The sequence below is a fragment of the Rhinoraja longicauda genome, chromosome 12 (assembly GCF_053455715.1).
Source record: "Rhinoraja longicauda isolate Sanriku21f chromosome 12, sRhiLon1.1, whole genome shotgun sequence".
NCBI classification, from domain to species: domain Eukaryota; kingdom Metazoa; phylum Chordata; class Chondrichthyes; order Rajiformes; family Arhynchobatidae; genus Rhinoraja; species Rhinoraja longicauda.
The window spans coordinates 18,456,430-18,472,426 of NC_135964.1; positions in this window are offsets into that span (position 1 = coordinate 18,456,430).

The following is a 15,997-nucleotide window of genomic DNA, read 5'->3' on the forward strand; positions in this document are numbered from 1 at the left end:
CTATGTTTCTATATCATTGTACCTCCACATGCCAACCACAAATGTAAGCCTTATAACCTACTGTTTGTACTTAATGCTTATTTGTACTTATTGACTCAACTGAAATATGCATCTCAGTCACCATCATACCTTAAACTCCCTTGCAATACAAGGTGTTGTATCTGTGCAACCACCATCACTTAAGCAGGTTTTCATCCGTTTACTGTCATGATTAAGACGTCTACTGAGTTCATTATCGCATTTATCACATTCCACCGTCATTTTGATCTACAAGCTGCGGATCGCAAAAACATGTATCTCTCCCTCCATGTCTTCCCTTATTCAGATGCCTTCAGCGAGAACATGCAACTTATGATAAACCAAAGTTTGATCAAAAAGGTTGACAGAAATGTCCAATCTAGTTGGGGGGGCGAGGGGGGGTGGGGTGGGGTGGGGTGGGGGGGGTGGGGGGGGGGGTGGTGGAGGGGGGGTGGTGGAGGGGGGGGGGGTGGTGGAGGGGGGGGGGGGTGGGGGGGTGGGGGGGTGGGGGTGGTGGGGGGGTGGTGGAAACCAGAGTCAGGGCAGAATTTTTGGCTGTAGGCTGTAATATGAAAATCCCAAAGTGTTTGTTCATGCAAAAATAAACCTTTCTCTGGAACCCAGCTATACAACAATGTCACTTAGTTACAACTCATGCAATAGATAACAATGTAGTTCTGCGGTTTGTCTAGCTCTGTTCTCAACATCATTTACAAGGCGATTTTCAGGAAATTTTTATGAACAATTTAGACTGCTGATGAGCTCAAACCTTTCTCGATGGACACCTTTTATTGTGCGAAAGGTTGGACATCAAATGTTGGACAAACAGGACAGAGCTGATACAGTCAAAAGGGGAAACAGACTCAATGTGCTAGAGTAACTCAGTGGGTCAGTCAGCATCTCTGGAGAACATGGATATGTGATGTTTCAGGTCGGTATCCAAAAAGTCACCTTTCTGTGTTCTCCAGAGACGCTGCCTGACCCGCTGAGTTACTCCAGCACTGTGTTTTATTTAGTAAACCAGCATCTGCAGTTTCTTGTGTCTATAATCAGATGATGATGATGGTACTTTATTGTCATGTACCTAGGTAGAGTGAAAATGTTTGTTTTTGCATACAAAGTACACAAAAGAGTCGCCTCAAAGGCGTCAACAAAGAGTACTCTTCATTCTTCATTCCTAAACCCCCCCACTCCGGGCCCCTTTAGGTGACCCTCCCACGCCGCTTTTCATGTAGTTCTCAGTGGCCTGACAATCAAGCATCATTTCGAATCCCCCTTTACTATCTAGAGTAGTCAACGGTTCCATTGAGCTAGTGAGGAGCTTATACTTGGCCTTGCAGATGCCCTTGGAATGTGTCCTCTGTCCAGTTGAGTGTCTCTTGCTTGGATCTCAGAAGAGGAAGGCTGTTTTGGAAATCTGAAGTCAGGCATGGGAGTGCGCCCTGCCCATCAAAGATGCGTGGGTGTTATCTGGAGCAACATTCAATGTGCGGGAGGATCTCAGTGGGTCGGGTCAAGCCCCATCCACGGGGGAAAGGAGTTGCTGATGTAACGGGTGGAAACCCAGCATTGTAATGTAGACATCAGTTATGGAGATACAAAAAAATATATATCATGGTGTAATGCAGGTCCACCAAGTAATGCACTTGAAGAGCTTGTAGATTTCCCTAAAAACTCTGAATGAGATACTAGTGGAAAATTTAAAGTGCTGGAGTAACTCAGCAGGTCAGGGAGCATGTGTGTAGAAACTTAGCCAATTCAGTGGTCAGGCCAGCTGGTGGCACGGATCTTCCAGAGTCTTTTCCAGCCTGAGGAACAACCTCCTACTGATCCCAAGGCTCCATGTCTCTCGCACGCAAGTGTTTTCCTCGAACAGATTCTACAGGTCTGTACAGGTACAGGTCAGATTCCAAGACGTAGCACAGAACGCCACAGGAGATCCCTTTTCTCTGTGGCTATCAAACTGTCCCACTTCTGTCGTGGGGTAATCTTTACACATCCTCAATCCTAGACTTTCCACTCATCTCTTTAATTTCATGTTACATGTATCTTGTGGTGTTTTATGACTGATGGCAGACCGATTTCCCTCCTGGGATAAATAAAGTTCCATCGTATCGTATCGTATTGTAAGAATAGGCGGCATTTCTAGTCAGGGCCATTCTGACCCGAAACGTCACCTATTTATGTTCCCCAGAGATGGTGCCTGACCCCATTGTGAACCTGCATCTGCGGTTCCTCGTGTTTCATTGATCGAGGTGTTGGCTTTTCACCGTACCTCGGTACACATGTCAGTAAACTAAATTAAGCTAAACTAAACAAGTTGATGCCAATTATTGCAATGCAAGCCATATATTTCCACCCAGATAATTACCCAATGTGTAAACTACATTAGAGAGAACCAGCCTTCTATGATTTGGGTTCGGTAAGGTTATACTCAGCAGGTCAGTTTGAAAATCATACATTTTCCTGGGCTCCATCCACTCCTTTCTCAGAACTCTTCAAACATGCAAAATTAATCTGCATTTATTCAGCAAAAGTAGCATGTTAAAATTACAACAATTTTTTTTAAAAATTTAGACAGTATGAATAATTTAGATTCTAAAGTTACATTTATTAGACTTAATTGTGCATAATGTACTATTGTTTTATGATGGCTTAGACATTTGAATGCATTTGATGCATATCATTTTGAAAACTTGGGATTTTTAATTCCCAGTTCAGTTTCAATATTATTATTTCATGCAAAAATATATCACCAATGTAAGTACTCATGGACATTGCTGAAATTTGGTTCCAATTGTAATTTAAATTGAAAGCAGAAACAATGTTGGTTTACAAAAGAAAAGATCCAAAGTACTAGAGTAAAGCCCCTGTCCCAGTTCGGCGATTTTTTAGGGTACTACAGGTGACTAGGCTGTCACCACACAGTCGCCGGGGTGTCGCGTGTATGGTCGTGAGTCGTCTCCAAAGAGTCGTAGCGTTTTTCTGGTCGCCGCTGGATTTTGTGAAGGCTTAAATTTTTTTGCCGACTATTGGTTTGACGCCAATGAGCGTAGCTTGACGTCTCCTGACGTGGGCGCTGTCATAGGTTGTCACCAGGTGATGCAGGTTGTTGCCAGGTTCTTGTCAGGTGATGTAGGTTGTCGCCAGGTTGTTGCCAGGTGACGTAGGTTGTTGCCAGGTTCTTGCCAGGTGATGTAGGTTTTCACTAGGTTGTTGCCAGGTGACGTAGGTTGTTGCCAGGTTCTTGTCAGGTGATGTAGGTTGTCACTAGGTTGTTGCCAGGTGATGTAGGTTGTCGTCAGGTTGTCGCCAGGTGATGTAGGTTGTCGTCAGGTTGTCGCCAGGTGACGTAGGTTGTCACCAGGTTGTTGCCAGGTGACGTAGGTTGTCGCCAGGTGATGTAGGTTGTCGCCGGTGCTGACTTCGGCGAATTCCAAGTGTGGACTTGATCTGATCATCCATCAGTGTAATGTGTCCATATATGATGTTAGGTTTTGTATGTTTTTGTACTTGTATTCTGTTAAAGTTTGAATTTTAAAGTTTGAAGTTCGAAGTTTATTGAAATTTATTGAGGTTTATTACAATATGTTTGTATGCACTGTTGTACATTCTTAGCAACCTTTTTAAAATTTTTGTTTGAATATCTATAAAGGAAATTCTTGACATTTTGATGGAAAATTGATGTATGAAGTTATTGTGTTTCAGAGCAGTTTCTCATGGCAACACTTTCAAATAGTCATGATGCAGAATGATTGGAAACCCGACCGTACAACCCCTTTTATAGGGAAAGTGGGTGAAACGTGAATTGTCTTCAGTTGTCTTCAGTCTTCAGGGTCGTAGCTTGTCGTAGCTTGTTGCGGGTGGACGTAGGTTGACTTCGGTTGTCGTAGGTTGTCGCCTCTGTGGTGGTAGGTTGTCGTAGGTGTCATCGTAGGTTGTCGTAGGTGGACGTTCTACTTGCGGCGATTGGGTCGTCGGTTCTCGGTAGCTTGCCATAGCTTGACGTCGACTAGGTGGTAGGTTGTTGTAGCTTGTCATAGACATTGTCGTAGGGGGGTCCAGTTGCCAGTTTTTCAGCGGCCTGCTGTGACTATGACAGTCGCCGGCAGACGCTTTAAAAAATGCCTAACTAGGACAGGGCCTTAACTCCCCCCCCCCCCCATACCCGTACCGTCACCTATCCATGTTCTCCAGAGATGCTGCCTGACCCATTGAGTTACTCCAGCACTTCATGTCTTTTGTAATAAAACTTTAAGTTTCATTACATTATCTATTTTTCTATCATATTCTTATCATAAAATTCTAAAGCAGCAGACCATCCCTAATTAATTTCAAGTAATTTATTTAATATTTCTAATCCATGTTGGTTTAAAATCAGTGGCCGAAGGAATGCCATGCTGAAACAAATTTACATTACCTACATTTATGCTTCTGCAAATCCTCCTCAGCTTCCATTGCCTTTCAACCACGCAGGTGATGCAGTGGTGTATCGGTCGAGTTGCTGCCTTACAATGCCAGAGACCCGGGTTTGATCCCAACTACGGGTGATGTCTGAACAGAGCTTGCACGTTCTCCCCTGCGATCTGCGTGGGTTTTCTCTGGGTGCTCTGGTTTCCTTCCACACTCCAAAGATGTACATGTATGTAGGTTAATTGGCTTCGGTCAATTTGTAAAATTGTCCCTAGTGTGTAGGATAGTGTTAGCGTGCTTTGATCACTGGTCGACGTGGACTTGGTTGGCTAAGGGGCCTATTTTTATGCTCTACCACAAAAATAAACTGAACTAAACTAAACATCCCCATGTCAAGCTAGAAAGTGTACAGAGCAGATTTATGAGGATGTGGCCGGTCTAAAGGATCTGAGCTGTAGGCAGAGTTTTTAAAAAAGATTTAGAGATAGAGCGCGAAAACAGGCCCTTCGGCCCACCGAGTCCACGCCACCCAGCGATCCCCGCATATTAACACTATCCTACACACACCAGGGACAATTTTTACATTTACCCAGTCAATTAACCTACATACCTGTACATCTTTGGAGTGTGGGAGGAAACCGAATATCTCGGAGAAAACCCACGCAGGTGACGGGGAGAACGTACAAACTCTGTACAGACGGCGCCCGTAGTCAGGATCGAACCTGATCCTCCGGCGCTGCATTCACTGTAAGGCAGCAACTCTACCGCTGCGCCACTGTGCCGCCCGGTTGAGTAGGCTGGGACTCTATACCTTGGAGCACAGGAGGATGAGGGGTGATCTTATAGAGGTGTATAAGATCATGAGAGGAATAGATCAGGGAAACGCACAGAGTCTCTTGGCCAGAGTAGGTGAATCGAAGACCAGAGGGCAGAGGTTTAAGGTGAAGGGGAAAAGATTTCATAAAAATCGATGCGTAACTTTTTCACCAAAGGGTGGTGGATGTATGGAACAAGCTGCCAGAGGAGCAAATTGAGGCAGGGACCATCCCAACATTTAAGAAACAGTTAGACAGGTATATGGACAGGACAGGTTTGGAGGAATATGGACCAAATGCTGGCAGGTAGGACTAGTCTAGTAGCTGGGCCATGTTGGCTGGTATGGGCAAGTTGGACCGAAGGGCCTGTTTCCACACTATGTCACTCGATGACTCTATCTATGACTCTATTGCCTCATTTAAAATATCCTCATTTCTATCATCACTTTCTTACCTTCCTCAATGAGGTTCTGCATTTTATAGAGTTCTCCAATAATTCTATTTTCTCCAGCTTGTTGTTTTCTGGCAAGAAGTATCAATTTGTATGTGACGTGAGGGCACAATGCATTGAATATAATTTCTGTTCTCAGCTTCTCACTGTGGACAAAATAATTGTTATCACACAATAAAACTACCAGTGGTATTATTTATAAATACAATAATCTGACAAAAAACAGCAAGATTCGGAAGATAATTAATAGCATTTTTAAAAATGTGGATAGTTTCATTTAAAATGAAACATGTTTTAAATAGGCTGCATGTTGATAAATTATACTTTCGATGATGTCCCTTCCTCCGAATCAATTTTTAGCATGTTCCCCTCAGTTGCAATTCATTTGTAATGTTCAACAATGTTAAAATGTGAAAGGAACCATTTGTTCACCAAACTAACAATGGTGCTTTACTGGCTTTAGTTTATTGTTGACGATTTAATCTAATGACAGTACCAGTTCATATTGCTTCCACAAACTATTTACTTTAGCGATAAATATCAGTAAAGTTCCATGTTATTTTACCAAGAATATAATTGGATTATCCTGCAGACTTTTGCATGTGTCCCAGCCCATAATTAGATTCCAGCAACCGCAATGATCCACAGGATAATAAGTTGAGCTTTGTTTAGAGATAGCCTGGGAACAGGCCCTTCGGCCCACCGAGTCCACAGCGACCATCAATTATCCGTTCACATTAGTTCTGTTATTCCACTTTCTCACTCACTCCCTACACACCAGGAGGAATTTACAGAGGCCAATTAACTTACAAACCTAGCCGTCTTTGGGAGGTAGAAGGAAATGGGAGCACCAGGAGGAAAACAACGTGGCCACAGGGAGAATGCACTAATTCCACACAGACAGCTGCGGAGGTCAGGATTGAACCCGGGTCCCAGGCATAGTAAGGCAACAGTTTGAACCTTTGTATTCTGGTCTTCTTGTTTCTTTAAATTTCACACATTTTTTTGGTCCCAATTTTATACATTTACTTCCAAGGGTATTTTGAAACAAAAAATTAAGTATCGAGCTCTTGCAAAAGAGACATTTTTCAAAGCTTACTAATAAGACGAGAAGATGCAGGAAAAGGTGAAATGAATGCGTCTGGACCAGGAGGACATGGATATAGTGATACTCAATGGCCAGTACATGGGAGACTATTGCGGTACAGTGGCTCAGTGGTAGAGTTGCTTCCTTACACTGCCAGAAATCCGGGTTCGATCCTGACTACGCTTACTGTCTATACGGAGTTTGCACGTCTCCCTGTGATCACGTGAGTTGTCTCAGGGTGCACAATGTGTACGGGTGATTGTTGGGCAGTGCAGACCTGGTGGGCCGAAGAGCCTGGTTCCAGGCTGTATCTCTGAACTAAACTAAATAAGAAATGCGCAAGCAGGTTGGTGGTGACATGCAGCCTCCTCCCCTCAACCCCCCCTCCCCACACACACACACTTCCTGACCTCCCAATAATCCCAAAACACGTAGGATCTGTGCATCAAGAATACTTGTGTGTAACGTGCCCTTTCAGTGTCATTTGAGCTTAAATTCCTGTATATATCGCAGGCAACAGATGAAATTTAGTGCTTTTAGAGAGTGAAGGATGGATGAGCAGAAGTGACATAAATTAAATGGCACAGTTGTTAAACTGGAAAAGGAACTGAGATTTCATTGGATTCACGTGCACAACATGATGGTGGCAAGACATACTGAAAGGGCTATTAAAATAGCTCATGTGATCCTGGGTTTTATAAATACAGTGAGAGAGTACAGAAGGAAGGAAGTCATGCTTAAACTTTATAAATCATTGTTTAGTCGACAGTTGAATATTATACCTACTTCTGGGCATCATGTACTGTAAGAACAAATGATCTTGGAGCAGCAGAAGGAGTAGATCACATGGCATTGGGCGGCACAATGGCAGAGCAGTAGGGCTGCTGCCTTACAGCACCAGGGACCCGGGATCCTGACTACAGGTGCTGTCTGTATGGAATCTGTACGTTCTCCCTGTGACCACATGGGTTTTCTCCGGGTGCTGCAGTTTAGACAATAGACAATAGGTGCAGGAAGAGGCCATTCGGCCCTTCGAGCCAGCACCGCCATTCAATGTGATCATGGCTGATCATTCTCAATCAGTACCGCGTTCCTGCCTTCTCCCCATACCCCCTGACCCCGCTATCCTAAAGAGCTCTATCTAGCTCTCTCTTGAATGCATTCAGAGAATTGGCCTCCACTGCCTTCTGAGGCAGAGAATTCCACAGATTCACAACTCTCTGACTGAAAATGTTTTTCCTCATCTCAGTTCTAAATGACCTACCCCTTATTCTTAAACTGTGGCCCCTTGTTCTGGACTCCCCCAACATTGGGAACATGTTCCCTGCCTCTAACGTGTCATACCCCTTAATAATCATACGTTTCGATAAGATCCCCTCTCATCCTTCTAAATTCCAGTGTATACAAGCCTAGCCACTCCAGTCTTTCAACATAGGACAGTCCTGCCATTCCGGGAATTAACCTAGTAAACCTACGCTGCACGCCCTCAATAGCAAGTGTTTCTTCCCACATGTCAAAGACATAGGTTAATTCGCTTTGGTAGGTTGTAAAAATTGTCCCTAGTGGGTGTAGGTTAGTATATGGGGTGATCGATGGTCGGCATGGACTCGTTGGGTCGAAGAGCCTGATCCACGTGCTTTTTCTCTAAAGTCTAAAGGGCCTGTCGCACTTAGGTGATTTTTGAGGCGACTGCCGGCGACTGTCAAAGTCGTAGCAGATCGCCGAAATTTTCTTTTACCCGACGACAATGACCACGACAATACCGAATCAGGTCAAGATTATACCGTCTTCGGAAACATCGCGAAATTCCCACGCTGTCAATGCTTCTCCGGCGTCTTGATTTTCGCTGAAATCACTGACAAGTCAGTAAGCACTTGAGAGTTTTGAACTATAACATCTTGTATGGGTTACTTAAAAACTAAGTTTCACGGTAACAAGGCTTAGATTGACTTCCAGTTTACTAATGGCAGTATTAAGAAATTTAATTTTAAAAGTAGTTAAATGGATTTTTGTGATAAGTGTGTGGGTATTCTTTGAAATGTACGGGAGATGCATATCTGGTTTCTGGGTTGCATATCTGGGTTGGGAGCCTACTTTAAATGTGTTCGCTGATGGCCATAAACATCGCGAAAATTCCCACGCTTACCTGACCGCCAAACTGTCGCCTCCAATCTACCTGTCAAATGACCTGACGGTAAATAAATTGGTTAAACACAAGCATTTTATGGTATCTTGAAATTACTTTACTTATTTTAATATAATGTGCTTCTAAATGCATCTAAGAGAACCTAGCAAACCTGGGGACACCAGGCGACAGCGCCCGCAATACGCAACGATACCTGGCGACAAGCCAGCTGTCGCCGAGAAATTTCACTCCGGATAATTTCTCAGCGACGCGCCGAGATCCACTATGATTCTTGGAAGATTCCTCACGATCATGCCCGCGACACCCGGCGAACTGTTGGCGACAGCCAAGTCACCGGCAGTCACCTTAAAATCGCCTAAGTGGGACAGGCCCTTAAAGCATTAGGAGCCGGCCCAGCTATTCATGCAGATTATAACAGACCTTCTTCTTCTTGCGTTTGAGGCAGCAGAAGTTATGTAACCCCCTCCAGGTGCTGTAGACAAGAGTGGTAATCCTGTGAGTGTCGCCCTCAGTGTAGGCGGCCAGAGTATAACCAGGGATCTTCAGGTGGGAGCTGTCACTTTTGTCAGTCTCTTGGAGCAGGATTGCAGAGACTTTGTGGGTCTGTAGCAGATGTTCAATGATGGTGGACTTCGCCTTGGTGAGGCCTTCCGCATTCAGCTGCAGCAGGGTGATGCCATCCGGTTCAAAATCCGTAGGTGCCCGCCCTAAGAAGGGCGCATGCTCCGTCCGGGTTGGCGCCAAGCTGCAGCGACTGAGGTTGCATTTGGGCTGCAGGCTGTTGTTGTTTGTTCGTTGTTATTTCTGCTATTTCTGCTTCTGCTGTCTCTGTTTGTTGTCATTCGCCTGACCGAGGTCAGTTGACAGGGCTCACCAAGAGGAGGTCGACAACGTGAGCCCCCTGGATAACAGACCTGAGCTCCCTGGATTGCATCGCCCTTGGCTCCCACTGTTTATAAATCCATCTTTTTTATCCTTGATGGTATTCAATAGTATTTAAACCAGCATTTGCAGTTCCTTGTTTCTCCAAATAGTAGCCCACCGTTCATCCATCTAATGCACCAAATATCAGACTTGTACTCAGCAAGTCAGGCAGGCTGTTTCCATCATTTTCTGGTTATATGTCTGATTTACATCTGCAGTGCAGTTTGGATTTTCGCACACACTCTAGATTCATCACAAGCTCATATCCACTGTAATTACAAAGATTCATTAATTGCAAGTTTTTGTTTATTATTTATGAAAGCTGCTGCTGTGAAATCAAATGCTTTCTTGCTTTAAGTATGACCCTGGTACTGAGAGTTAAAGTATTCTATTGGCATAATAAGTATATAAATTCAAACTGTCTGATGTATTTAATTTTAGAATGCAAATGTACTTATTTATTATAAATGATATTAGAAACACAATTTTTTGACAGAATTAATAATTTTCACTGGGATAGATTGTGCGTGTCCAACCCCAGCACCCACATTTAGTTCCCCTCCAGCTGCATCTACATGTGGAGCAGATTATATATTTCATACCTGCCTCCTTCCATACACCTAATTTGCTCTTATTGACTCCAATGTCAACTTCTCTTGAATCTCATTGCTGACTAATCAATAAGACTTTGGTCCTTGCAGTAATGTCTGCAGATGAACTAATGCACCAAAGATACTTTGATGAAATTATTTTTCTTTGCTCATTAATAAGAATTTTAATTGTATACTGTACTTGCCTCCTGCGTTGAAATCAATGGAATCAATGTGAAGGGTGAGTATAACGACCGTCCAGTATTCCTGTACAGATTTGACGGTAGAAACTAAAATAAAACCTTTATCCCGTGAGTTTTATTCAACTCCAATCAGTTAAAAGGCAATGCCTCTAAAAATTCTCTTGGCACGGTTTTTACTGATTGTCTCTAGAGTGTCATTAAGTTTTTCTCCCCCTTCTTCAGGTCTTCTATTAGAGAACAAAGTAAGATACCCGAGGGAAAATAATATGCGATTAATAATTAATGCTACAGCTACAGACCTCCACGGGGGATATAATGATGCTTTCATTATTATCTTAATATCATTATAATGCCACATGTGATTATTCTTTTACCCCCATCTTTTTAAACGAGAGCTTAATGTTTGTGCGTGTTTTGTGCAATGGCCCATCAAAGATTAATTAGGCTGCAGATGGAAGCATCATTTCATTGGTTTACATTTAAAATCACTGTCAATGGATAACATGTTCTTGATGGTGCTCCTGAGTTAATGCCAGAGCACTTCATGTGCACAAGGAATATTAATTTACACACATCCATAGGAGAAAAAAAACCCCAATAGGAGACTGTTCTAAATCATTATAGTTGAGTTAATAATCAAAGGACATCACCATAATGTGGCAGTTTTGATTCTAGGGCTTTTGGGTTATTAAGTCATTTGTTGCTTTTAATGAGCACAGCTACAGGTAATAGTTGTATTGGGGGAAAAAAGACACAAAGTGCTGGTGTAACTCAGTGGGACAGCCAGCATCTCTGGAGAACATGGACAAATGACATCTCAGGCAGGGACCTGGGTTCTATCCTGACTAAGGGTGCTGTCTGCATGGAGTTTATATGTTCTCCGTGAGTTTTCCCCGGGTGCTCCAGTTTCCTCCCACACTCCAAAGACTTACAGGTTTGTAGGTTAATTGGCTTTGGAAAAATTGTAAATTGTCGCTGGTGTATGTACGGTAGCATTAGTGTGCGGGGATGGCTGATCGGCGCAAAATCGGTGGACTGAAGGGCCAGTTCCCGCATTGTATCTCTAAACTAAACTAAGCTAAACCCATTTGTTGGTATTCTTGGGCACATCTGCAGTTGAAAAAAAGACACAAAGTGTTGGAGTAAACTCAAAAGGTCAGACAACATCTCTTGAGAACATAGACACATGATGTTTCAGGTCGAGACTCTTCCACAGAATTATTGTGGCGGGGTCGGTGAGGGTAACAAAGTTGGAAGAAAGGAGGGGCAGGACAAATCCTGGCAAGTAATAGGTGGATACAGGTAGAGGGGGGTTTAATAGGTGGATGCAGAAGATTGGGGAGTACCCTTATTCTTTAGCAATCAGTAGAAAAATAACCCCTTTTAACAAATGCTGGTAAAGATGGTGCTGCAGTGGAGTTGCCACCTTACAGTGACAGAGACACGGGTTTGATCCTGACTATGGGTGCTGTCTGTACGGAGTTTGTACGTTCTCCCTGTGCGTTTTCTCTGGATGCTCCGGTTTTCTCCCACACTCCAAAGACATACCGGTGTACAGGGATCGCTGGTCAGCGTAGATTCAGTGGCTGAAGGGCCTGTTTCCGCACTGTATCTCTAAACTAAACTAAACTAAATGAGTATAACATTCAGAACAATATTTTTTACCGGTTATTGTCAAAATAAGGAATTTGTAATTTGTTCCCTCTCAATATAAGCTATTGGTTCACAAAAGATGCCAGGATTTGGTACCGTGCACAAATGCATGCTCTTTCCCCTTTATTTATTGCTCGTGTCTTGTGATGCTGTGAATGGCATATCATTCTTTGAAATTGTAAAGATTTTATCTTTCCATAGTGGGATGATACTGCTAGAAGGAAAGATAGTTTCATAAAAAGCCTTTTGTGGCCTCAGGAAATCCAAAAACACTTCACATGCAACTAAATAGAGAATCTATAACTATTTGGAAACTGAGGCAACCAATATTGGCAACTACGAAATCCAACAAGCAAAGAAATATATTTTAGAAAGGAGCCACAAGGAACTGCAGATGCTGGTTTACAAAAAAAGACACAAAGTGCTTGAGTAAGTCAGCAGTTCCAACATGGATAGGTAACTTTTCAGGCCAGGACCATTTTTCAGATTGATTGAGGTGGGATCGGGGGAGATAACTGGAAGAGAGATAGACGTAGGGCGAAACCTGGCAAGTGATAGGTGGATAGGCGGCACGGTAGCGCAGCGGTAGAGTTGCTGCTTTACAGCGAATGCAGCGCCGGAGACTCAGGTTCGATCCTGACTACGGGTGCTGCACTGTAAGGAGTTTGTACGTTCTCCCCGTGACCTGCGTGGGTTTTCTCCGAGATCTTCGGTTTCCTCCCACACTCCAAAGACGTACAGGTATGTAGATTAATTGGCTGGGTAAATGTAAAAATTGTCCCTAGTGGGTGTAGGATAGTGTTAATGTACGGGGATCGCTGGGCGGCACGGACTTGGAGGGCCGAAAAGGCCTGTTTCCGGCTGTATATATATGATGATACAGATGAGGATGGTTTTTGATAGACTGATGGCCAGAGATGAAAAGGCAAACACTGTGAGAAAAGGATCGCTTGTCGTTTGGTGTTTAGTTGGGGTTTACAGTGTTCAATGGCCTGATGGTTGTCGGAATGAAGCTGCTCCTGAACCTGGACATTGCAGTTTTCAGGCTCCTCGACCTTCTTCCCATTGGCAGGAGTTAAATGAAAATCCAAAATTAAATCTCAAACTGCTTTTAAGGTGGGATTGCAAGTTCAACCACGATCACTCTGTAAAGTAGCCATTCATTGGATTGAGAAGTCAAAATCAATTAATTTGGTGTTCCCTCGTTGTCTTTTACAGCTTTGGATATTTGTATAGATATGGTGAAGGCTCAACAAAGCCATCAAGAATTGAAAAGCATGAAAAGGATAATGAGGGAAATCAATTATTAATAATTATGTAATGCCAAATTTGGGTTTTAAAACAGATAAATTGATAGACAGTTTTGGAGATGATGTATTTTTGGGATTCCATCATTGGAATTTTGTTTCAATATAAATTGCAATATTATATTTTGTCTGCATAATATATATTTATTTATTTAATACTATTTTGCTCACAAATGTCCTTTGCTGTTGCTCGACTTGCTAAGTGTAAGGGTTTTCATGGGTGCCGTATCTCAAAGATCAGCTTTTGAACCTTATTTAGAAGTTTTTGCAATTGACAATCTAATTGCCATTTCTGCAGTGCCCAAATGCAGGGGGGGCAAGGTGGTGCAGTAGTAAAGTTCCTACCTTACAGCACCAGGGACTTGGGTTTGATCCTGACTGCGGGTGCTGTCTGTACGGAGTTTGTGCGTTCTCCCCGTGACCACATGGGTTTTCTCTGGGATATTCGGTTTCCGCCCACACTCCAAAGACCTACAGGCTTGTAGGCTAATTGGCTTGGTAAATTGTCCCTTTTGTGTGTAGACTAGTGTTAATGTATGGGGATCGCTGGTCGGCGTGGATTTGATGGGCCTAAAGGCCTGTTTCCATGCTGTATCTCCAAACTAAACTAAACTAAGATCCAAAAGGAACGAGCATGTTTCAAGCCAAGCGGTTAAGGATAATCCTGTAATTTTGTGAATTTTAGTGCAGCATGCTGCAGAATAAATTCCAATGTGGTCGATGCTCTTTACAAGGATGTTCCAACTCTAGCCAGAGCTTAATTTCAGTTTGATAATTAAAAACGTAATAGTTTAATTATCTAAATCACATTTGTGCACTGGATTTGCAGCTTTGAGATGAAGGAGCAAGGCATCATCATGAAGGGAATGCTTTATTTCCCAAAGTAGAATGGAACAAAACTGAGGTTAACTCCAAGGAAAATAGACACAAAATACTGCAGTAACTCAGCGGGTCAGGCAACATATCTAGAGAAAAGGAATAGAAATTGGAACCCTTCTTCAGACTGAAAGGAGAGGTGTGTGGGGTGGAAAATTTGTCAAAACGTATTGACTCCAAGGAGCCTGAAACTGGAACAAATTGATTCAAATTTAAACATTAAATAGAACCTTATATATGAATATAATTTGATTATCATGATCCTTGACATGAGTGAAAGTATGTGACAGCTTCATATAAAAAACCCTTACGTCAAGAACCAATGAAAATATAATTACGCAATGTATTATGCATGTATTTAATTTGAAGGATTGCGCAAAAGCAATTTTGTTGGTGAATGTTCTGAAGGTTCAAGGACATGCTATTTTGTCTGTTTATGAATTGTGGTTTTAAATTATTTTTATTTTACCTGGATTAAAATAAGTGTGTGAAAGATAAATAGGTGGCGCAGTGGGAGAGGTGCATGTTGGTGCAGCGGGAGGAGAGGTGCACGTTGGTGCAGCGGGAGAGGTGCATGTTGGTGCAGCGGGAGGAATGGTGCAGTGGTGCAGCAGGAGAGGTGTACAGTGGCGTAGCGGGAGGAGTGGTGCACAGTGGTGCACCGTGGTGCAGTGGGAGAGGTGCATGTTGGTGCAGTGGGAGAGGTGCACATTGGTGCAGCGGGAGAGGTGCACGTTGGCACAGCGTGAAAGGTGCATGTTCGTGCAGCTGGAGAGGTGCACGTTGGTGCAGCGGGAGAGGTGCCCAGTGGCACAGCGGGATATGTACACGTTGGTGCAGTGGGAGAGGTGGACAGTGGCACAGCTGGAGAGGTGCACGTTGGTGCACCACAGTGGTGCAGCGGGTGAGGTGCACGTTGGTGCAGCAGGAGAGGTGCACGTTGGTGCAGTGGGAGAGGTGCACAGTGGTGCAGCGGGAGAGGTGCACAGTGGTGCAGCGGGAGAGGTGCACGTTGGTGCAGCGGGAGAGGTGCACGTTGGTGCAGTGGGAGAGGTGCACGTTGGTGTAGCAGGAGAAGTGCACGTTGGTGCAGTGGGAGAGGTGCACAGTGGTGCAGCGGGTGAGGTGCACGTTGGTGCAGCAGGAGAGGTGCACGTTGGTGCAGTGGGAGAGGTGCACAGTGGTGCAGCGGGTGAGGTGCATGTTGGTGCAGCGGGAGAGGTGCACGTTGGTGCAGTGGGAGAGGTGCACAGTGGTGCAGCAGGTGAGGTGCACGTTGGTGCAGTGGGTGAGGTGCACGTTGGTGCAGCAGGAGAGGTGCACGTTGGTGCAGTGGGAGAGGTGCACAGTGGTGCAGCGGGTGAGGTGCACGTTGGTGCAGCGGGAGAGGTGCACGTTGATGCAGCGGGAGAGGTGCACAGTGGCACAGCGGGAGAGGTGCACAGTGGTGCAGTGGGTGAGGTGCACAGTGGTGCAGCAGGAGTGGTGCACAGTGGCACAGCGGGAGAGGTGCA